Here is a 24,107-nt window from a genome sequence, read left to right as displayed (position 1 = left end):
GAAAATTAGTTTTAAAAAAAATGAGGGCAAAGTTTTTGTACAGTTCTTTAGTAAAATTTTTAGGGGAGAATGAGGAAGAGATTTAAAAAAAAAGCTGTAACACAGTACTACCCTTGTGGGTACAGCTGTTTATGCAGAACGTACAAGTCGTTAAAGCGTGAAGGTGCTACTATTCACTTACTATTCCAAAACTTTGTTAATGTGGGGCTATAGTAGCTGATGTATGATTTCTTTCGTTCTTAACATAGGCGGAGCTAGAAAGTACAAATAAGGAAGACAAATCACGAAGAATGTACAAATAAATAGGACAAATCACGAAAATTGAATATCAAAAAAAAAAAAAAAAACTATCATATACACATTGTAACTATTTAAATAAAGAATCATATGAGTTGTAGTAACACTTTGAAAACAAAATTTTTTAAAAAAAGAAAATAAATTAATTTTTGCAACGTCGATCAATAGATTTACTGAGTAACTTATCAGTAATGATAATTTGATTAAAACAATTGCATACACTGTATACAACCGGATCAAAGATATAAAAAGATATTATATATTATTCATATTTAAGAGATGCTACTATTCATAATTAAAGGATGTTGACGATTAATTCACATTATTTAATATTTGTCTCTGCCTCTGTTATTAATCTTATGAGACAAAAAAAAATTATCGTCCGGAAATGAATGAAAATTAATTTTTTCAGAAAGAAATTTTATATTATTTTATATTTATTGCTAGATTTTGATGTTTGAAGATATTTATTGCTATATTACTTTATATTTAAATTTTATATTACTTTATCTTTAAATTTTATATAAGTTTTCTTTGTTGTATGCCCGAATTCAAATTTTAATATATTTAATTCAAATTTATATTATGTGTTTATGTTATTATAGGTTGGGATTCAATCAGAAAACATCACAATTATGTTGTAAATATTAATAAAATGATCAAATTCTTGATAATTTAATATTGGGTTAAGGCTACTCAAGGGTCATATACTTTTTATTTTATACCGATGTAGGCTATATACCCAAAAAAAATACTATTATAGGCCATAAACTTTTAAAAAATGTGTTAATGTAAACCAACTTAACTTGTTGACCTGATAAATAGGGTTGTTCATTTGACTTTTTTTTCCGAAACTTTGACTTCGAAATTCGGATTCATTTCTTCGATTTAAGAGCTGTAAATTTACAGATAGTTTCACGAAAAGATTTCGATCACAAATGTATTTTTACATTTCACTATAACCTCTCTGATAATGCTAAAAACGAACATATATTTCATAGCATTATCCCTCAAGAAAGACAAGCTTTTGGTTGCAATTGTTCTATTTACAAGTGATATTCGTTTAAATATTAAAAGGTGAAGACAAAAGACAGATTCGACGATTTGAAGACGCAAATGACCAAAACGCTAAAAAGTACAAAGTACAAATCACGAGATTCAATTTATTGATGAGAAACGTCTCAAAATTACAAGAATACGAGCTGCAAAACGCAAAGTACAAGATATTAAATAGTACGCAAGGACGTTCGAAAATCCGGAACCAGGACCAGAGTCAACTCTCAACACGCGACACAATAGACTAAAAATTACAAGTCAACTATGCACATAAATATAATATAATATATAATTAATTCTTAAAATTATATATATATATATATATATATATATATATATATATATATATATATATATATATATATATATATATATTATATATTAAAACCATCGGCAACCAAGAAAACAAAAGTTATGTGAGCTATCCCTAGACTCCATGCGATCGCATGGAAAATGCAAAGGAAGCCCATGCGATCGCATGGCCCTGAAATGCTGGCCACATCTATAAAAGGCGACGAATTCTGCACGAAAAATATCGATCCTTTATCAATCTCTCTCTCACAGATATATATATATATATATATATATATATATATATATATATATATATATATATATATATATATATATATATATATATATATATATATATATATATATACTTTATAATTTTAATTTTAATTTTAATTTAAGATTAATAATAATAAGGTTATGTTAGCGAATGTTGTAAGTGTGTAAGTCAAAATTCTGTCCGTGTAAAGCTACGCTATTACTAATCATTGTAAGTTATGTTCAACCTTTTTAAATTAATGTCTCGTAGCTAAGTTATTATTATGCTTATTTAAGCCGAAGTAATCGTGATGTTGGGCTAAATATTAAAGACGGTGTAATTGGGCTTTGGACCATAATTGGGGTTTGGACAAAAGACCGACACTTGTGGAAATTAGACTATGGGCTATTAATGGACTTTATATTTGTTTAATTGAATGATAGTTCATTAATTTAATATAAAGATTTACAATTGGACATAATTATAAATAACCACATACACTCGATCGGACACGATGGGCGAGATATTTATAAGTACTAATAATCGTTCATTTAACCGGACACGTGAATGGATTAATAGTCAATGGACTCATTAAAATAGGGGTGAATTACATGCAAGGACACTTGGTGTAATTGATAATAAAGTATTAAAACCTTATTACAGTTTAAGTCCCCAATTAGTTGGAATATTTGACTTCGAATATAAGGATAATTTGACGAGGACACTCGCACTTTATATTTATGACTGATGGACTGTTATGGATAAAAACCAGATGGACATATCGAATAATCCAGGACAATTAACCCATGGTAATAAATTAAAATCAACACGTCAAACATCATGATTACGGAAGTTTAAATAAGCATAATTCCTTTATTTCACATTTCATCGCAATTTTATTTATCGTCATTTTATTTATCGCACTTTTAATTATCGTACTTTTTAATTATCGCAACTTTTATTTACTGTCATTTTATTTATCGCACTTTTATTTATCGTTATTTACTTTACACTTTAAATTAAGTTATTTTTATTTTTAATATTTTAAATTAGGTTTTAAGTGCGACTTAAGTTTTAAAATCGACAAACTGGTCATTAAACGGTAAAAACCCCCTTTTATAATAATAATATTACTTATTTATATATATATATTTATACAAATATAGTTTTAAAAATATAGCGTTAAACTTGGCTAGCTCCCTGTGGAACGAACCGGACTTACTAAAAACTACACTACTGTACGATTAGGTACACTGCCTATAAGTGTTGTAGCAAGGTTTAGGTATATCCACTTTATAAATAAATAAATAACTTGTGTAAAATTGTATCGTATTTAATAATATTTCGTTATAAAAATATAACTATTTCGTATACACCTCTGCACATATCAAGTATTTTTGGCGCCGCTGCCGGGGACAAACAACGCCGAAAGAGAAACGCTATAAAAAAATTTATTAAGTTTTAATTTATTTTTGTAAAAATACGTTTTAAATATTAAAAATATAAAAATATAAAAAGAAAAACAAAATATATATTTTTAAGAGTTTGTTTAAAATATATAAAGTTATAAAGTATTTCTAATTTTTTAGTTTTTAAAAAAATTAAGTTTTTATTTATTTTATATAAATATAAAAACGGAAAAAAATAAATAAAAAGTATTCGGGCTACACTGTAGCAGCCCAACATTTGATCTGGAATTCAGGCCCATGCGACCGCTTGGAATGGATGATTAAAAAGTATTAGGGTTAATTATTATATTAATTAATTTTAGTTTTATTTATTTTGTATTTTTAAGTTATAATTAGTTTTATTAATATAATAAATTAATACTTTTATAAAAATAATAATATAAAAACAATATTTTTATAAAAATTGTATTTTTATAACTTTAAGTTCTATTTTCTATATTTTATATCTTTTTAATCGTTTAATCGTATTTTGTAATTTATCGTTCGTAATTAGTTTTAAGTATAGTATTTTACCGTAGTAACTTTATATTTCTATATTTTTAGGTTTTGCCGTAAAATCCCTTAAGTGCTTTTTCTTTAGATCAAGACTTAGGCGCTTTAGAATTTTACGACGTCGCTTATCACTTAAATATCTATTAGATTTTAGTACTTTTTAAGTTATTGCCGTTTTGGATATAGAATTCCTTTTAAGCTTTAATACCTTTAGACGTAAATTTTAATATTTAGTTTTTAGAATACTAAGTTTCGACGCTTATTTTCTTATTTTTATTTTTCGACTATTTGTTTTTCGACTTTTTTTCGACCTTTTATTTTTCGACGTTTTTCGACGCGCTCTTTTTCTTTCTTATTTCTCGACGCTCTAGTTTTTAGGACATAGAATTTTTTATTTCTTCTCTAAAATTTCAAAACGAACAATTATTTTAAGTGGTTAAATTGATAGACATCCAAAGTTTCCTGGTTCGTAGTAATAGTTGGATTTGTTAGTGGCGAGTTGTGGGCTTCCGATTTAAAGGGTCTTGGCTACCTGCTGCATCTATTGGCTATTCGAAACGTGAGCAAAATCAGAAAAGTCTATTAATTTGATAGCTTATATAATTTTTATCTTTTATAACTAATAGGATATTCAGTGAATGCACCGAGCAAAACGTTCACCACCTTTTATACGTTCACCACCTGTAACTCAATCAAGACATCTAGCCAATATTGTCGCCGTTGATTTTTCTTTTGAATCGTCATCTAGTCGACCAAGTACTCCAATTCAAATTTCCGATAATCCATTTTTTGAACCCGACCTCACAATTGAGAATCCGGAAGATATTCAGGGACAATTCAGAGATCCTGAACCACAAATCACTCATCCAGAGATTGTCGAGGAAGAAACCATTAAATCAGAATCCTCTAGTGATTCATATTCAACAAATTCAATCATGGAAAATCTGGAACCTCTAAGTATAGAAGACCGAATGAGAGCTAAACGTACTGGCCAAGGTCATACAATTACTCAACCAGACATTAATGCGTCAGATTATGAAATTAAAGGACAAATCCTACACATGGTAACTAATCAATGCCAATTTAGTGGTGCGCCGAAGGAAGATCCAAACGAACATCTTCGTACCTTTAATAGGATCTGTACTCTATTTAAAATTCGAGAAGTGGAAGATGAACAGATATATCTCATGTTATTTCCCTGGACTTTAAAGGGAGAAGCCAAAGATTGGTTAGAATCGTTACCTGAAGGGGCGATTGATACATGGGATGTTTTAGTTGAAAATTTTCTTAAACAATTCTTTCCGGCATCTAAAGCCGTGAGACTTCAAGGAGAAATTGTTACGTTCACACAAAAGCCAAATAAAACTTTATATGAGGCGTGGACAAGATTTTGAAAGTTGTTAAGAGGATGTCCGCAACATGGTTTAGACACTTATCAAATAGTACAAATATTCTACCAAGGATGCGACATCACTACAAGAAAAGACATCGATATAGCAGCTGGTGGTTCCATTATGAAGAAAACCGCAACTGAAGCTTACAAAATTATTGATAACACTGCTTCCCACTCACATGAGTGGCATCAAGAAAAAGATATCGTTAGATCATCTAAAGCAGCTAGAGCCGATTCTAGCCATGACTTTGATTCCATTTCCGCAATGATAGATGCTGTCGAGAGACGAATGGAAAAGATGACTAAAGATATTCACTCAATACGAATTAGTTGTGAGCAGTGTGGAGGACCACATTTGACAAAATATTGTCTCTGTATTGAACAAACAATGGAACAGAGAGAGAATGTTTCATACATGAACCAAAGACCTGAAAATAATTATCAGAATAATTATCAACCGCCAAGACCAATCTACAATCAAAATCAGAATTATACCTGAAATATTCCATACAACAAGGTCCTAGCAATCAACAAGTATCTAATAATACTTACAATCAGCAAAGACCTATTTTTCAAAATAAACCACCACAAACCGATGATAAAAAGCCAAATTTAGAAGACATGATGTCGAAGCTAGTTGAATCTCAAACTCAATTTTTCACATCTCTGAAACAAACTAATGAACAAAATGCTCAAACATTTAGAAATCAACAAGCTTCTATTCAAAATCTGGAACAAGAAGTAAGCAACCTAGCAAAGTTGATAGGTGAAAGAAAACCGGGAAGTCTACCTAGCGATACAAATGCTAACCCCCGGAATGAAATAGCTAAAGCCATTACCACAAGAAGTGGTATTACACTTAAACCACCTGAAATACCTGTAATTTCTGATGACTCTATTCCTACTCCACAGGCACCACAGCCTGAGCAAGAAAAGAAAAAAGAACCGGTAGTTGAAAAGGTTAATGAAGATAACATAGTTAAGGCTAAACCTTATGTTAAACCATACCAACCACTACTTCCTTACCCAAGTAAAATGAGAAAATAAAGACTTGAAGCCGAGCAATCTAAATTCTTGGATATGTTTAAACAAATAAATGTAAATCTTCCTTTCATTGATGTGATATCAGGAATGCCAAGATATGCTAAATTTCTGAAAGATCTAATCACAAATAGAAATAAAATGGAAGAACTCTCAGCTGTTACAATGAATGCTAATTGTTCTGCAGTGCTGTTGAATAAGATACCAGAAAAATTATCAGATCCAGGAAGTTTCACAATTCTCTGTTTTCTGGGTAGTCTTAGTTCAATAGAAGCATTGGCAGACTTAGGTGCTAGTATAAATTTAATGCCGTATTCATTATACGCTAAACTAGACCTTGGAGAATTGAAACCAACACGAATAAGTATACAACTAGCAGACCGATCAGTAAAATATCCTAGAGGGATAATGGAGAACATGCTAGTTAAAGTTGGTACTTTAGTATTTTCAGTAGACTTTGTTATTCTAGACATGGAAGAAGATTCTCGAGTTCCTCTCATATTAGGAAGACCATTCTTAAACACAGCTAAAGCAATAATAGACGTGTCAGGTAAGAAACTGACCCTAAGCATAGAGGACGAGAGTGTTACCTTTTCTGTTGATAGAGCCATGCAACAACCGCAATTTGCAGATGATACATGTTATTACATTCAAACTATAGATTCACATGCAGAATTATTAGAAGAATTTCCAGAATTACAAGGAACAGGAGAATGTTCTTTAGGAGAAGGAACTGAACCAATTGATGAAGCTGAAATGTTAGCTGCACTTACGGCTAATGGATATGAACCAACAACAGAAGAAATTCAAATGTTACAAGAAGAAGACAGATATCGATATAAATCACCGATAGAAGAACCACTGGCATTAGAGTTAAGGCCACTTCCAAACCATTTGGAATACACTTATTTACATGGTGAATCTGAATTACCTGTAATAATATCGTCTTCTCTTACGGAAAATGAAAAATCTCAACTCATTTCTGTGCTAAAAGCTCATAAACCAGCTATTGCATGGAAAATTCATGACATTAAAGGTATAAGTCCTTCGTATTGCACACATAAAATCCTTATGGAAGAAGGTCATAAAACGTATGTGTAACGCCAACGAAGACTAAATCCAAATATGTAAGATGTTGTTAAGAAAGAAATTATTAAACTGCTTGATGCAGGTTTAATTTATTCAATTTCTGATAGTCCATGGGTAAGCCCAGTTCAATGCGTACCTAAGAAGGGTGGCATGACTGTCATCACAAATAAAAAAAATGAGCTTATTCCTACTAGGACTGTAACAGGATGGCGTGTTTGTATTGAATATAGAAAATTAAATGACACCACCAGAAAATATCACTTTCCCTTACCTTTCATTGATCAAATGTTGGAAAGATTAGCCAGAAATAGTTACTATTGTTTTCTTGACGGTTTTTCCGAATATTTTCAAATTTCAATCGCACTCGAGGACCAAGAGAAAACCACGTTCACGTGCCCTTATGGTACTTTTGCTTATAAACGCATGCCATTTGGACTTTGCAACGCCCCTACTGAAATGTCCCGTTCTTATTGATTAAAAACGTTCCATATTAATTGATTTCGTTGCGAGGTTTTGACCTCTATATGAGACGTTTTTCAAAGACTGCATTCATTTTAAAACAAACCATAACCTTTATTTCATCAATAAAGGTTTAAAAAGCTTTAAGTAGATTATCAAATAATGATAATCTAAAATATCCTGTTTACACACGACCATTACATAATGGTTTACAATACAAATATGTTACAACAAAATAAGTTTCTTGAATGCAGTTTTTACACAATATCATACAAGCATGGACTCCAAATCTCGTCCTTATTTAAGTATGCGACAACGGAAGCTCTTAATAATCACCTGAGAATAAACATGCTTAAAACGTCAACAAAAATGTTGGTGAGTTATAGGTTTAACCTATATATATCAAATCATAATAATAGACCACAAGATTTCATATTTCAATACGCATCCCATACATAGAGATAAAAATCATTCATATGGTGAACACCTGGTAACCGACATTAACAAGATGCATATATAAGAATATCCCCATCATTCCGGGACACCCTTCGGATATGATATAAATTTCGAAGTACTAAAGCATCCGGTACTTTGGATGGGGTTTGTTAGGCCCAATAGATCTATCTTTAGGATTCGCGTCAATTAGGGTGTCTGTTCCCTAATTCTCAGATTACCAGACTTAATAAAAAGGGGCATATTCGATTTCGATAATTCAACCATAGAATGTAGTTTCACGTACTTGTGTCTATTTTGTAAATCATTTATAAAACCTGCATGTATTCTCATCCCAAAAATATTAGATTTTAAAAGTGGGACTATAACTCACTTTCACAGATTTTTACTTCGTCGGGAAGTAAGACTTGGCCACTGGTTGATTCACGAACCTATAACAATATATACATATATATCAAAGTATGTTCAAAATATATTTACAACACTTTTAATATATTTTGATGTTTTAAGTTTATTAAGTCAGCTGTCCTCGTTAGTAACCTACAACTAGTTGTCCACAGTTAGATGTACAGAAATAAATCGATAAATATTATCTTGAATCAATCCACGACCCAGTGTATACGTATCTCAGTATTGATCACAACTCAAACTATATATATTTTGGAATCAACCTCAACCCTGTATAGCTAACTCCAACATTCACATATAGAGTGTCTATGGTTGTTCCGAAATATATATAGATGTGTCGACATGATAGGTCGAAACATTGTATACGTGTCTATGGTATCTCAAGATTACATAATATACAATACAAGTTGATTAAGTTATGGTTGGAATAGATTTGTTACCAATTTTCACGTAGCTAAAATGAGAAAAATTATCCAATCTTGTTTTACCCATAACTTCTTCATTTTAAATCCGTTTTGAGTGAATCAAATTGCTATGGTTTCATATTGAACTCTATTTTATGAATCTAAACAGAAAAAGTATAGGTTTATAGTCGGAAAAATAAGTTACAAGTCATTTTTGTAAAGGTAGTCATTTCAGTCGAAAGAACGACGTCTAGATGACCATTTTAGAAAACATACTTCCACTTTGAGTTTAACCATAATTTTTAGATATAGTTTCATGTTCATAATAAAAATCATTTTCTCAGAATAACAACTTTTAAATCAAAGTTTATCATAGTTTTTAATTAACTAACCCAAAACAGCCCGCGGTGCTACTACGACGGCGTAAATCCGGTTTTACGGTGTTTTTCGTGTTTCCAGGTTTTAAATCATTAAGTTAGCATATCATATAGATATAGAACATGTGTTTAGTTGATTTTAAAAGTCAAGTTAGAAGGATTAACTTTTGTTTGCGAACAAGTTTAGAATTAACTAAACTATGTTCTAGTGATTACAAGTTTAAACCTTCGAATAAGATAGCTTTATATGTATGAATCGAATGATGTTATGAACATCATTACTACCTTAAGTTCCTTGGATGAACCTACTGGAAAAGAGAAAAATGGATCTAGCTTCAATGGATCCTTGGATGGCTCAAAGTTCTTGAAGCAAAATCATGACACGAAAACAAGTTCAAGTAAGATCATCACTTGAAATAAGATTGTTATAGTTATAGAAATTGAACCAAAGTTTGAATATGATTATTACCTTGTATTAGAATGATAACCTACTGTAAGAAACAAAGATTTCTTGAGGTTGGATGATCACCTTACAAGATTGGAAGTGAGCTAGCAATCTTGAAAGTATTCTTGATTTTATGAAACTAGAACTTTTGAAATTTATGAAGAACACTTAGAACTTGAAGATAGAACTTGAGAGAGATCAATTAGATGAAGAAAATTGAAGAATGAAAGTGTTTGTAGGTGTTTTTGGTCGTTGGTGTATGGATTAGATATAAAGGATATGTAATTTTGTTTTCATGTAAATAAGTCATGAATGATTACTCATATTTTTGTAATTTTATGAGATATTTCATGCTAGTTGCCAAATGATGGTTCCCACATGTGTTAGGTGACTCACATGGGCTGCTAAGAGCTGATCATTGGAGTGTATATACCAATAGTACATACATCTAAAAGCTGTGTATTGTACGAGTACGAATACGGGTGCATACGAGTAGAATTGTTGATGAAACTGAACGAGGATGTAATTGTAAGCATTTTTGTTAAGTAGAAGTATTTTGATAAGTGTCTTGAAGTCTTTCAAAAGTGTATGAATACATATTAAAACACTACATGTATATACATTTTAACTGAGTCGTTAAGTCATCGTTAGTCGTTACATGTAAATGTTGTTTTGAAACCTTTAGGTTAACGATCTTGTTAAATGTTGTTAACCCAATGTTTATAATATCAAAAGAGATTTTAAATTATTATATTATCATGATATTATGATGTACGAATGTCTCTTAATATGATATATATACATTAAATGTCGTTACAACGATAATCGTTACATATATGTCTCGTTTCAAAATCATTAAGTTAGTAGTCTTGTTTTTACATATGTAGTTCATTGTTAATATACTTAATGATATGTTTACATATCATAATATCATGTTAACTATATATATAACCATATATATGTCATCATATAGTTTTTACAAGTTTTAACGTTCGTGAATCACCGGTCAACTTGGGTGGTCAATTGTCTATATGAAACTTATTTCAATTAATCAAGTCTTAACAAGTTTGATTGCTTAACATGTTGGAAACATTTAATCATGTAAATATCAATCTCAATTAATATATATAAACATGGAAAAGTTCGGGTCACTACAGTACCTACCCGTTAAATAAATTTCGTCCCGAAATTTTAAGCTGTTGAAGGTGTTGACGAATCTTCTGGAAATAGATGCGGGTATTTCTTCTTCATCTGATCTTCACGCTCCCAGGTGAACTCGGGTCCTCTACGAGCATTCCATCGAACCTTAACAATTGGTATCTTGTTTTGCTTAAGTCTTTTAACCTCACGATCCATTATTTCGACGGGTTCTTCGATGAATTGAAGTTTTTCGTTGATTTGGATTTCATCTAACGGAATAGTGAGATCTTCTTTAGCAAAACATTTCTTCAAATTCGAGACGTGGAAAGTGTTATGTACAGCCGCGAGTTGTTGAGGTAACTCAAGTCGGTAAGCTACTGGTCCGACACGATCAATAATCTTGAATGGTCCAATATACCTTGGATTTAATTTCCCTCGTTTACCAAATCGAACAACGCCTTTCCAAGGTGCAACTTTAAGCATGACCATCTCTCCAATTTCAAATTCTATATCTTTTCTTTTAATGTCAGCGTAGCTCTTTTGTCGACTTTGGGCGGTTTTCAACCGTTGTTGAATTTGGATGATCTTCTCGGTAGTTTCTTGTATAATCTCCGGACCCGTAATCTGTCTATCCCCCACTTCACTCCAACAAATCGGAGACCTGCACTTTCTACCATAAAGTGCTTCAAACGGCGCCATCTCAATGCTTGAATGGTAGCTGTTGTTGTAGGAAAATTCTGCTAACGGTAGATGTCGATCCCAACTGTTTCCGAAATCAATAACACATGCTCGTAGCATGTCTTCAAGCGTTTGTATCGTCCTTTCGCTCTGCCCATCAGTTTGTGGATGATAGGCAGTACTCATGTCTAGACGAGTTCCTAATGCTTGCTGTAATGTCTGCCAGAATCTTGAAATAAATCTGCCATCCCTATCAGAGATAATAGAGATTGGTATTCCATGTCTGGAGATGACTTCCTTCAAATACAGTCGTGCTAACTTCTCCATCTTGTCATCTTCTCTTATTGGCAGGAAGTGTGCTGATTTGGTGAGACGATCAACTATTACCCAAATAGTATCAAAACCACTTGCAGTCCTTGGCAATTTAGTGATGAAATCCATGGTAATGTTTTCCCATTTCCATTCTGGGATTTCGGGTTGTTGAAGTAGACCTGATGGTTTCTGATGCTCAGCTTTGACTTTAGAACACGTCAAACATTCTCCTACGTATTTAGCAACATCGGCTTTCATACCCGGCCACCAAAAATGTTTCTTTAGATCCTTGTACATCTTCCCCGTTCCAGGATGTATTGAGTATCTGGTTTTATGAGCTTCTCTAAGTACCATTTCTCTCATATCTCCAAATTTTGGTACCCAAATCCTTTCAGCCCTATACCGGGTTCCGTCTTCCCGAATATTAAGATGCTTCTCCGATCCTTTGGGTATTTCATCCTTTAAATTTCCCTCTTTTAAAACTCCTTGTTGCGCCTCCTTTATTTGAGTAGTAAGGTTATTATGAATCATTATATTCATAGATTTTACTCGAATGGGTTCTCTGTCCTTCCTGCTCAAGGCATCGGCTACCACATTTGCCTTCCCCGGGTGGTAACGAATCTCAAAGTCGTAATCATTCAATAATTCAATCCACCTACGCTGCCTCATATTCAGTTGTTTCTGATTAAATATGTGTTGAAGACTTTTGTGGTCGGTATATATAATACTTTTGACCCCATATAAGTAGTGCCTCCAAGTCTTTAATGCAAAAACAACCGCGCCTAATTCCAAATCATGCGTCGTATAATTTTGTTCGTGAATCTTCAATTGTCTAGACGCATAAGCAATCACCTTCGTTCGTTGCATTAATACACAACCGAGACCTTGCTTTGATGCGTCACAATAAATCACAAAATCATCATTCCCTTCAGGCAATGACAATATAGGTGCCGTAGTTAGCTTTTTCTTCAATAACTGAAACGCTTTCTCTTGTTCATCATTCCATTCAAATTTCTTCCCTTTATGCGTTAATGCAGTCAAGGGTTTTGCTATTCTGGAAAAGTCTTGGATGAACCTTCTGTAGTAACCAGCTAGTCCTAAAAACTGGCGTATGTGTTTCGGAGTTTTCGGGGTTTCCCACTTTTCAACAGTTTCTATCTTTGCCGGATCCACCTTAATACCTTCTTTGTTCACTATGTGACCGAGGAATTGAACTTCTTCCAACCAAAATGCACACTTTGAAAACTTAGCGTACAATTCTTCCTTCCTCAATACTTCTAACACCTTTCTCAAATGTTCACCGTGTTCTTGGTCATTCTTTGAGTAAATAAGTATGTCATCAATGAAAACAATGACAAACTTGTCAAGGTATGGTCCACACACTCGGTTCATAAGGTCCATGAACACAGCTGGTGCATTAGTTAAACCAAACGCCATGACCATAAACTCGTAATGACCGTAACGTGTTCTGAAAGCAGTCTTTGGAATATCATCTTCTTTCACCCGCATTTGATGATACCCGGAACGTAAGTCAATCTTTGAATAAACAGACGAGCCTTGTAGTTGATCAAATAAGTCATCGATTCTCGGTAGTGGGTAGCGGTTCTTGATGGTAAGTTTGTTCAACTCTCGGTAGTCGATACACAACCTGAATGTACCATCTTTCTTCTTGACAAACAAAACAGGAGCTCCCCACGGTGATGTGCTTGGTCGAATGAAACCACGCTCTAAAAGTTCTTGTAATTGACTTTGTAGTTCTTTCATCTCGCTGGGTGCGAGTCTGTAAGGAGCACGAGCTATTGGTGCAGCTCCTGGTACAAGATCTATTTGAAATTCAACGGATCGATGTGGGGGTAATCCCGGTAATTCTTTCGGAAATACATCAGGAAATTCTTTTGCGACGGGAACATCATTGATGCTCTTTTCTTCAGTTTGTACTTTCTCGACGTGTGCTAGAACAGCATAGCAACCTTTTCTTATTAGTTTTTGTGCCTTCAAATTACTAATAAGATGTAGCTTCGTGTTGCCCTTTTCTCCGTACACCATTAAGGGTTTTCCTTTTTCTCGTATAATGCGAATTGCATTTTTGTAACAAACGATCTCCGCTTTCACTTCTTTCAACCAGTCCATACCGATTATCACATCAAAACTCCCTAACTCTACTGGTATCAAATCAATCTTAAATGTTTCGCTAACCAGTTTAATTTCTCGATTCCGACATATATTATCTGCTGAAATTAATTTACCATTTGCTAATTCGAGTAAAAATTTACTATCCAAAGGCGTCAATGGACAACTTAATTTAGCACAAAAATCTCTACTCATATAGCTTCTATCCGCACCCGAATCAAATAAAACGTAAGCAGATTTATTGTCAATAAGAAACGTACCCGTAACAAGCTCCGGGTCTTCCTGTGCCTCTGCCGCATTAATATTGAAAACTCTTCCACGGCCTTGTCCATTCGTGTTCTCCTGGTTCGGGCAATTTCTAATAATGTGGCCTGGTTTTCCACATTTATAACAAACTACATTGGCATAACTTGCTCCAACACTACTTGCTCCGCCATTACTCGTTCCGACACCATTTGTTCCTTTCGTTCTATTAACCCCTGGTCCGTAGACCTCACACTTCGCCGCGCTATGACCATTTCTTTTACACTTGTTGCAAAATTTGGTGCAGAACCCCGAGTGATTCTTTTCACACCTTTGGCATAGCTGCTTCTGATTGTTGTTGTTGTTGCGGTTATTATTGTTGTTGGGATGATTGTTGTAGTTGCTGTTGTTGTTGTTGTTGTTGGGCCGTTTGTTGTAGTTGCGATTGATGTTGCGATTGTTGGGATAATTGTTGCGATTATTGTTGTAATTGTTGTTGTTGTTGTATTGGTGATTCTTATCACCGTTTTCCTCCCACTTTCTTTTGACTTGCTTCACATTGGCCTCTTCAGCAGTCTGTTCTTTAATTCTTTCTTCAATTTGGTTCACGAGTTTGTGAGCCATTCTACATGCCTGTTGTATGGAGGCGGGCTCGTGTGAACTTATTTCTTCTTGGATTCTTTCTGGTAATCCTTTCACAAACGCGTCAATCTTCTCTTCCTCATCTTCGAATGCTCCCGGACACAATAGGCACAATTCTGTGAATCGTCTTTCGTATGTGGTAATATCAAATCCTTGGGTTCGTAACCCTCTAAGTTCTGTCTTGAGCTTATTGACCTCAGTTCTGGGACGGTACTTCTCGTTCATCAAGTGCTTGAATGCTGACCAAGGTAATGCGTACGCATCATCTTGTCCCACTTGCTCTAGATAGGTATTCCACCATGTTAACGCAGAACCTGTGAAGGTATGCGTAGCGTACTTCACTTTGTCCTCTTCAGTACACTTACTTATGGCAAACACCGATTCGACCTTCTCGGTCCACCGTTTCAATCCGATCGGTCCTTCGGTTCCATCAAATTCCAAAGGTTTGCAGGCAGTGAATTCTTTGTAGGTGCATCCTACACGATTTCCTGTACTGCTAGATCCAAGGTTATTGTTGGTATGTAGCGCAGCCTGTACTGCGGCTATGTTTGAAGCTAGAAAAGTACGGAATTCCTCTTCATTCATATTCACGGTGTGTCGAGTAGTCGGTGCCATTTCCTTCAAAATAGTCAAATGGAACAAGTTAATCATACAGAATGTTAAGAGTAGTTAATAGTATTTCGTAGCATAATATGAACTCATTTATAAAAGCTTTTTCTTCATATTAGCGTTTTATAAGTTTAAATTCGGGTAGTACCTACCCGTTAAGTTCATACTTAGTAGCTAATATACAATTCAACTACTACAATTCTATATGAAAAACTGATTGTAATAATATTTCGCGTTCAAGCTTTTATACAATATTTTACAAACTTACAATACCGCTTATTTTACATAAAGCATGAAATATAGCACACAATAACTTTGATACAAGATAGTTGTGAAGATAATTCTAGCTAGTACACAAGTCGTTCAGCAAAGGCAATAAAGACACGTAATTCATACGTCCAGAAACAACTCATGCATTCTGGTTTTACTAGGACTACTTCCCATCCTTGGTCTTGTGCAACATAACCGTTATGGCCGTTGATAAGACAGCGTGTTGTAACATCATCAAAGGGACGAGGGTTACGTAATGTCCAACAGTCCCGTAATAATCTAAAAACCTCATTTCTTACCCCAATTACCGACTCCGTCACTTGTGGAAACGTTTTGTTTAATAGTTGTAGCCCGATGTTCTTGTTCTCACTTTGGTGAGAAGCGAACATTACTAATCCGTAAGCATAACATGCTTCTTTATGTTGCATGTTAGCCGCTTTTTCTAAATCACGAAGTCCAATATTCGGATATATTGAGTCAAAATAATTTCTTAACCCGTTGCGTAAAATAGCATTTGGGTTCCCCGCAATATATGCGTCAAAGTAAACACATCGTAACTTATGGGTTTCCCAATGTGATATCCCCCATCTTTCAAACGAAAGTCTCTTATAAACCAAGACATTCTTGGAACGTTCTTCGAATGTCTTACAAACTGATCTCGCCTTAAATAGTTGTGCCGAAGAATTCTGGCCGACTCTAGACAAGATTTCATCAATCATGTCTCCGGGTAGGTCTCTTAAAATATTGGGTTGTCTATCCATTTTGTGTTTTTAAACTGTAAAATAGACAAGAGTTAGATTCATAAAAAAAAAAATACTTATTAATACAAGCAATTTTTACATATATCATAAAGCATAAGCACACTATATTACATATATTACACCACACGAATACAACTATCTTATTCCGACTCGCTCGTTTCTTCTTGTTGGGTTTTGGTTCGTTTTGCCAAGTTTCTAGGGATATATGATGTTCCCCTAATACGAGCCGTCGTTGTCCACATTGGTTTAGAAAAACCTGGTGGTTTAGAGGTTCCCGGGTCATTGTTACAACTTAAGGACTTCGGGGGTTGACGATACATATAAAGTTCATCGGGGTTGGAATTAGATTTCTCTATTTTTATGCCCTTTCCCTTATTATTTTCTTTTGCCTTTTTAAATTCAGTTGGGGTTATTTCTATAACATCATCGGAATTCTCGTCGGAATCCGATTCATCGGAGAATTGGTAATCCTCCCAATATTTTGCTTCCTTGGCGGAAACACCATTGACCATAATTAACCTTGGTCGGTTGGTTGAGGATTCTCTTTTACTTAACCGTTTTATTATTTCCCCCACCGGTTCTATTTCTTCTTCCGGTTCCGATTCTTCTTCCGGTTCCGATTCTTCTTCCGGTTCCGACTCTTCTTCCGGTTCCTCTTCGGGAACTTGTGAATCAGTCCACGAATCATTCCAATTTACATTTGACTCTTCATTATTATTAGGTGAGTCAATGGGACTTGTTTAGAGGTAGACATCTATCACATAATATCAAACACGTTAAGAGATTAATATATCACATAATATTCATAGGTTAAAAATATATAGTTTCCAACAAAAATGTTAAGCAATCATTTTTAAAGAAAACACGGTCGAAGTCCAGACTCACTAATGCATCCTAACAAACTCGATAAGACACACTAATGCAATTTTCTGGTTCTCTAAGACCAACGCTCGGATACCAACTGAAATGTCCCGTTCTTATTGATTAAAAACGTTCCATATTAATTGATTTCGTTGCGAGGTTTTGACCTCTATATGAGACGTTTTTCAAAGACTGCATTCATTTTAAAACAAACCATAACCTTTATTTCATCAATAAAGGTTTAAAAAGCTTTAAGTAGATTATCAAATAATGATAATCTAAAATATCCTGTTTACACACGACCATTACATAATGGTTTACAATACAAATATGTTACAACAAAATAAGTTTCTTGAATGCAGTTTTTACACAATATCATACAAGCATGGACTCCAAATCTCGTCCTTATTTAAGTATGCGACAACGGAAGCTCTTAATAATCACCTGAGAATAAACATGCTTAAAACGTCAACAAAAATGTTGGTGAGTTATAGGTTTAACCTATATATATCAAATCATAATAATAGACCACAAGATTTCATATTTCAATACGCATCCCATACATAGAGATAAAAATCATTCATATGGTGAACACCTGGTAACCGACATTAACAAGATGCATATATAAGAATATCCCCATCATTCCGGGACACCCTTCGGATATGATATAAATTTCGAAGTACTAAAGCATCCGGTACTTTGGATGGGGTTTGTTAGGCCCAATAGATCTATCTTTAGGATTCGCGTCAATTAGGGTGTCTGTTCCCTAATTCTCAGATTACCAGACTTAATAAAAAGGGGCATATTCGATTTCGATAATTCAACCATAGAATGTAGTTTCACGTACTTGTGTCTATTTTGTAAATCATTTATAAAACCTGCATGTATTCTCATCCCAAAAATATTAGATTTTAAAAGTGGGACTATAACTCACTTTCACAGATTTTTACTTCGTCGGGAAGTAAGACTTGGCCACTGGTTGATTCACGAACCTATAACAATATATACATATATATCAAAGTATGTTCAAAATATATTTACAACACTTTTAATATATTTTGATGTTTTAAGTTTATTAAGTCAGCTGTCCTCGTTAGTAACCTACAACTAGTTGTCCACAGTTAGATGTACAGAAATAAATCGATAAATATTATCTTGAATCAATCCACGACCCAGTGTATACGTATCTCAGTATTGATCACAACTCAAACTATATATATTTTGGAATCAACCTCAACCCTGTATAGCTAACTCCAACATTCACATATAGAGTGTCTATGGTTGTTCCGAAATATATATAGATGTGTCGACATGATAGGTCGAAACATTGTATACGTGTCTATGGTATCTCAAGATTACATAATATACAATACAAGTTGATTAAGTTATGGTTGGAATAGATTTGTTACCAATTTTCACGTAGCTAAAATGAGAAAAATTATCCAATCTTGTTTTACCCATAACTTCTTCATTTTAAATCCGTTTTGAGTGAATCAAATTGCTATGGTTTCATATTGAACTCTATTTTATGAATCTAAACAGAAAAAGTATAGGTTTATAGTCGGAAAAATAAGTTACAAGTCATTTTTGTAAAGGTAGTCATTTCAGTCGAAAGAACGACGTCTAGATGACCATTTTAGAAAACATACTTCCACTTTGAGTTTAACCATAATTTTTAGATATAGTTTCATGTTCATAATAAAAATCATTTTCTCAGAATAACAACTTTTAAATCAAAGTTTATCATAGTTTTTAATTAACTAACCCAAAACAGCCCGCGGTGCTACTACGACGGCGTAAATCCGGTTTTACGGTGTTTTTCGTGTTTCCAGGTTTTAAATCATTAAGTTAGCATATCATATAGATATAGAACATGTGTTTAGTTGATTTTAAAAGTCAAGTTAGAAGGATTAACTTTTGTTTGCGAACAAGTTTAGAATTAACTAAACTATGTTCTAGTGATTACAAGTTTAAACCTTCGAATAAGATAGCTTTATATGTATGAATCGAATGATGTTATGAACATCATTACTACCTTAAGTTCCTTGGATGAACCTACTGGAAAAGAGAAAAATGGATCTAGCTTCAATGGATCCTTGGATGGCTCAAAGTTCTTGAAGCAAAATCATGACACGAAAACAAGTTCAAGTAAGATCATCACTTGAAATAAGATTGTTATAGTTATAGAAATTGAACCAAAGTTTGAATATGATTATTACCTTGTATTAGAATGATAACCTACTGTAAGAAACAAAGATTTCTTGAGGTTGGATGATCACCTTACAAGATTGGAAGTGAGCTAGCAATCTTGAAAGTATTCTTGATTTTATGAAACTAGAACTTTTGAAATTTATGAAGAACACTTAGAACTTGAAGATAGAACTTGAGAGAGATCAATTAGATGAAGAAAATTGAAGAATGAAAGTGTTTGTAGGTGTTTTTGGTCGTTGGTGTATGGATTAGATATAAAGGATATGTAATTTTGTTTTCATGTAAATAAGTCATGAATGATTACTCATATTTTTGTAATTTTATGAGATATTTCATGCTAGTTGCCAAATGATGGTTCCCACATGTGTTAGGTGACTCACATGGGCTGCTAAGAGCTGATCATTGGAGTGTATATACCAATAGTACATACATCTAAAAGCTGTGTATTGTACGAGTACGAATACGGGTGCATACGAGTAGAATTGTTGATGAAACTGAACGAGGATGTAATTGTAAGCATTTTTGTTAAGTAGAAGTATTTTGATAAGTGTCTTGAAGTCTTTCAAAAGTGTATGAATACATATTAAAACACTACATGTATATACATTTTAACTGAGTCGTTAAGTCATCGTTAGTCGTTACATGTAAATGTTGTTTTGAAACCTTTAGGTTAACGATCTTGTTAAATGTTGTTAACCCAATGTTTATAATATCAAAAGAGATTTTAAATTATTATATTATCATGATATTATGATGTACGAATGTCTCTTAATATGATATATATACATTAAATGTCGTTACAACGATAATCGTTACATATATGTCTCGTTTCAAAATCATTAAGTTAGTAGTCTTGTTTTTACATATGTAGTTCATTGTTAATATACTTAATGATATGTTTACATATCATAATATCATGTTAACTATATATATAACCATATATATGTCATCATATAGTTTTTACAAGTTTTAACGTTCGTGAATCACCGGTCAACTTGGGTGGTCAATTGTCTATATGAAACTTATTTCAATTAATCAAGTCTTAACAAGTTTGATTGCTTAACATGTTGGAAACATTTAATCATGTAAATATCAATCTCAATTAATATATATAAACATGGAAAAGTTCGGGTCACTACACCTGCAACCTTTCAAAGGTGCATGATGGAGATTTTTCACGACATGATAGAAGAATGCATGGAAGTTTTCATGGATGACTTCTCAATCTTCGGTGATACATTTGAAAAATGTCTAGTGAATTTTGAACGAATGCTTATTAGATGCGAGCAATCAAATCTAGTACTTAATTGGGAGAAATGCCATTTCATGGTTAAAGAAGGCATCGTTCTTGGTCATAAAATTTTAAAGGAAGGAATTGAAGTGGATAGAGCTAAAGTAGATGTAATTGCTAAACTTTCACATCCCACCAATGTCAGAGAAGTTAGGAGTTTTCTAGGGCATGCCGGTTTTTACCGACGTTTCATAAAAGATTTTTCTAAAATTACCACTCCTATGAATAAACTCCTAGAAAAGGATGCTCCATTCATCTTTTCAGATGAATGCATCAAATCTTTTAATATTCTTAAAGAAAAACACACTAATGCGCCGATCATGATAACTCCAAATTGGATTCTACCGTTTGAACTCATGTGCGATGCAAGTGATTTTGCAATGGGAGCCATTTTAGGACAAAGGATTGAAAAACGATTTCAACCTATTTATTATGCTAGTAAGACGTTACAAGGAGCACAAACGAATTACACAACTACTGAAAAAGAACTCCTTGCTATTGTCTTTGCTTTTGACAAATTTCGTTCATATCTCGTTTTAGATAAAACGGTGGTCTATACCGACCATTCTACTCTTAGATATCTATTTTTGAAACAAGATGCCAAACCACAATTAATCCGTTGGATCTTACTCTTACAAGAGTTCGATATTGAAATTCGAGACAAAAAGGGAGCAGAAAATTTCGCCGCTGATCATTTTTCTCGTCTTGAAAATCCCGAATTAGAAGTTCTAAATGAATCGGCCATGAAAGATAACTTTCCTGATGAATATCTTTTAAAGATCGATTATAATGAAATTCCATGGTTTGCAGACTATGCAAACTACTTAGTATGTGGATTCCTTGAAAAATGGTTGTCGTACCAAAAACGAAAGAAATTCTTTAGTGATATAAAACACTATTTCTGGGAAGATCCACATTTGTTTAAAAGTTTTCCCGATGGAATAATATGCCGATGCATATTCGGGGATAAAGCCATTCAAATCTTAAATCATTGTCACACAGGACTAACAGGAGGGCATTATAGGCCGCAACTTACAGCAAGAAAAGTTTACGACGCTGGATTCTATTGGCCTACAATTTTCAAAGACGCACATCTTCTCTACATTCTCGTTGCCATTGATTATGTATCTAAATGGGCGGAAGCACAAGCTCTCCCAACTAACGATGCACGAGTTGTAGTTAACTTCTTAAAACGTCTTTTTGCAAGGTTCGGAACACCGAAAGCTTTAATAAGTGATCGGGGTACTCATTTTTGTAATAATCAACTTGAGAAAGTTCTCAAAAGATATGGAGTAACTCATAAAATCTCAACCGCTTATCATCCACAAACAAGTGGACAAGTTGAAAATACCAACCGAGCTTTAAAACGTATTCTAGAGAAAACCGTAGGATCAAATCCGAAGGAATGATCCATGAAATTGGAGGATGCACTCTGGGCTTTTAGAACAGCCTACAAAACTCCAATTGGAACCACACCTTTCAGACTCGTTCACGAAAAAGCATGTCACCTTCCAGTACAAATTGAGCACAAAGCATTTTGGGCTTTGAAGACATGTAATCTTGATTTACATGAAGCTGGACGTCTACGGTTAAGTCAAATAAATGAATTAGAAGAATTGAGACATGAAGCATACGAAAATTCGTTAATCTATAAAGAAAGAACGAAGTAATGGCATGATAAAAGAATCGGGAGTTCAAAAGAATTTAAGGAAGGAGACAGAGTTCTTCTTTTCAATTCATGATTCAAGCTATTTTCTGGAAAATTGAAATCAAGATGGTCTAGACCATTCATAGTCAAAAGAGTTTTCCCGTACGGAACAGTAGAGTTAATAAATTCAAATGGGATTGAATTTAAGGTTAATGGTCACAGAGTTAAACATTACATAGATAATCCAATGGTAGTTGAAGATGAAGTTAATCACAATTTCGACACCACAGCTAACTAAGTGTGGGGAGAATCAAGTCTTTTTAAGGATAATATATATTTCTTTTAGAGTTAGATATTCTGTTTTTGTGTAGTTCTCGAAAATGGAATCCGAATGGTCTTTCCCTAGCAGACCCTAAAGAACTAGTCTTCTCCCTCCATTCTGAATTTTTATTTCTTTTAGGTTTTACGAGATGAAGAATTCCTTTAATCTGAACCATGGTCTACTACAACACGCTATGATTACTAAACGTAATAATAACACTTTCTCGAGTGAGTTGGTATCATTCATAAGAAGAAAAATGGACGAAGTAAGGAGAGAACTCAGAAAAGATCATCATAAGATGCATTTTGGTAAAGGAAAATCAAAATTCGCAACAAAAAGAAGAGCACGACACCTTGAAAGATGTCATAAATGCGGAAAATGGTCACACGAAGGTAAATGTTCGAACAATCAAACATATTCAAATACCGAATTTGTTACTCTATGTAGAGAATGACCGTTCATATGTTTAGAAGAAAAGTTATTGAAGAATCGAGGTTACGCTTATGTAGCTATGGAAAACCAAATCACCCGACTCTCCTATGAGTCAGCTAAAGCAGGTCTCTGAGAATTCTTCCTCATAGGTAAGTATGTACAGTTTTTATTTGTTTTTATTTATTGCTTTTAACCTTTTGATAATAAACACTAAATCGTTCGCTATAAAGTATTAAATTGATATTCAATAAAATTAGGTATGCGAAACCGAAATTATTGATATCATACAAAAATTTATTACATCACTGCGAAATTTACCGTTTATTCTTAAGGTATAAATATCTTTAATCAATCAACCCAAAATATTTCACAAATTCGTCAGGAGTAAAACTAGGTTATGGAACCGAAATTACTTTACCGAAAAGAGGGGCGTATATTTTTGATAATATTTGATTGATTAAAGTGGGATAAAAGACCAAAAAGATTTTTAATTTTAATTTTTACCTTGTTTTTAAATTAATATTAAATTATTATTGTAAATTTTTAAAACCAGTATATTTAAGTTTGTAAATATTTTAAAAACTAATATTTTCAATATAACTTTGTAAAATTAAAAATATTAAT

The sequence above is a fragment of the Rutidosis leptorrhynchoides genome, chromosome 2, assembly GCF_046630445.1.
Source record: "Rutidosis leptorrhynchoides isolate AG116_Rl617_1_P2 chromosome 2, CSIRO_AGI_Rlap_v1, whole genome shotgun sequence".
In the NCBI taxonomy this organism is placed as follows: Eukaryota; Viridiplantae; Streptophyta; class Magnoliopsida; order Asterales; family Asteraceae; genus Rutidosis; species Rutidosis leptorrhynchoides.
This window is presented reverse-complemented; position numbering follows the sequence as displayed.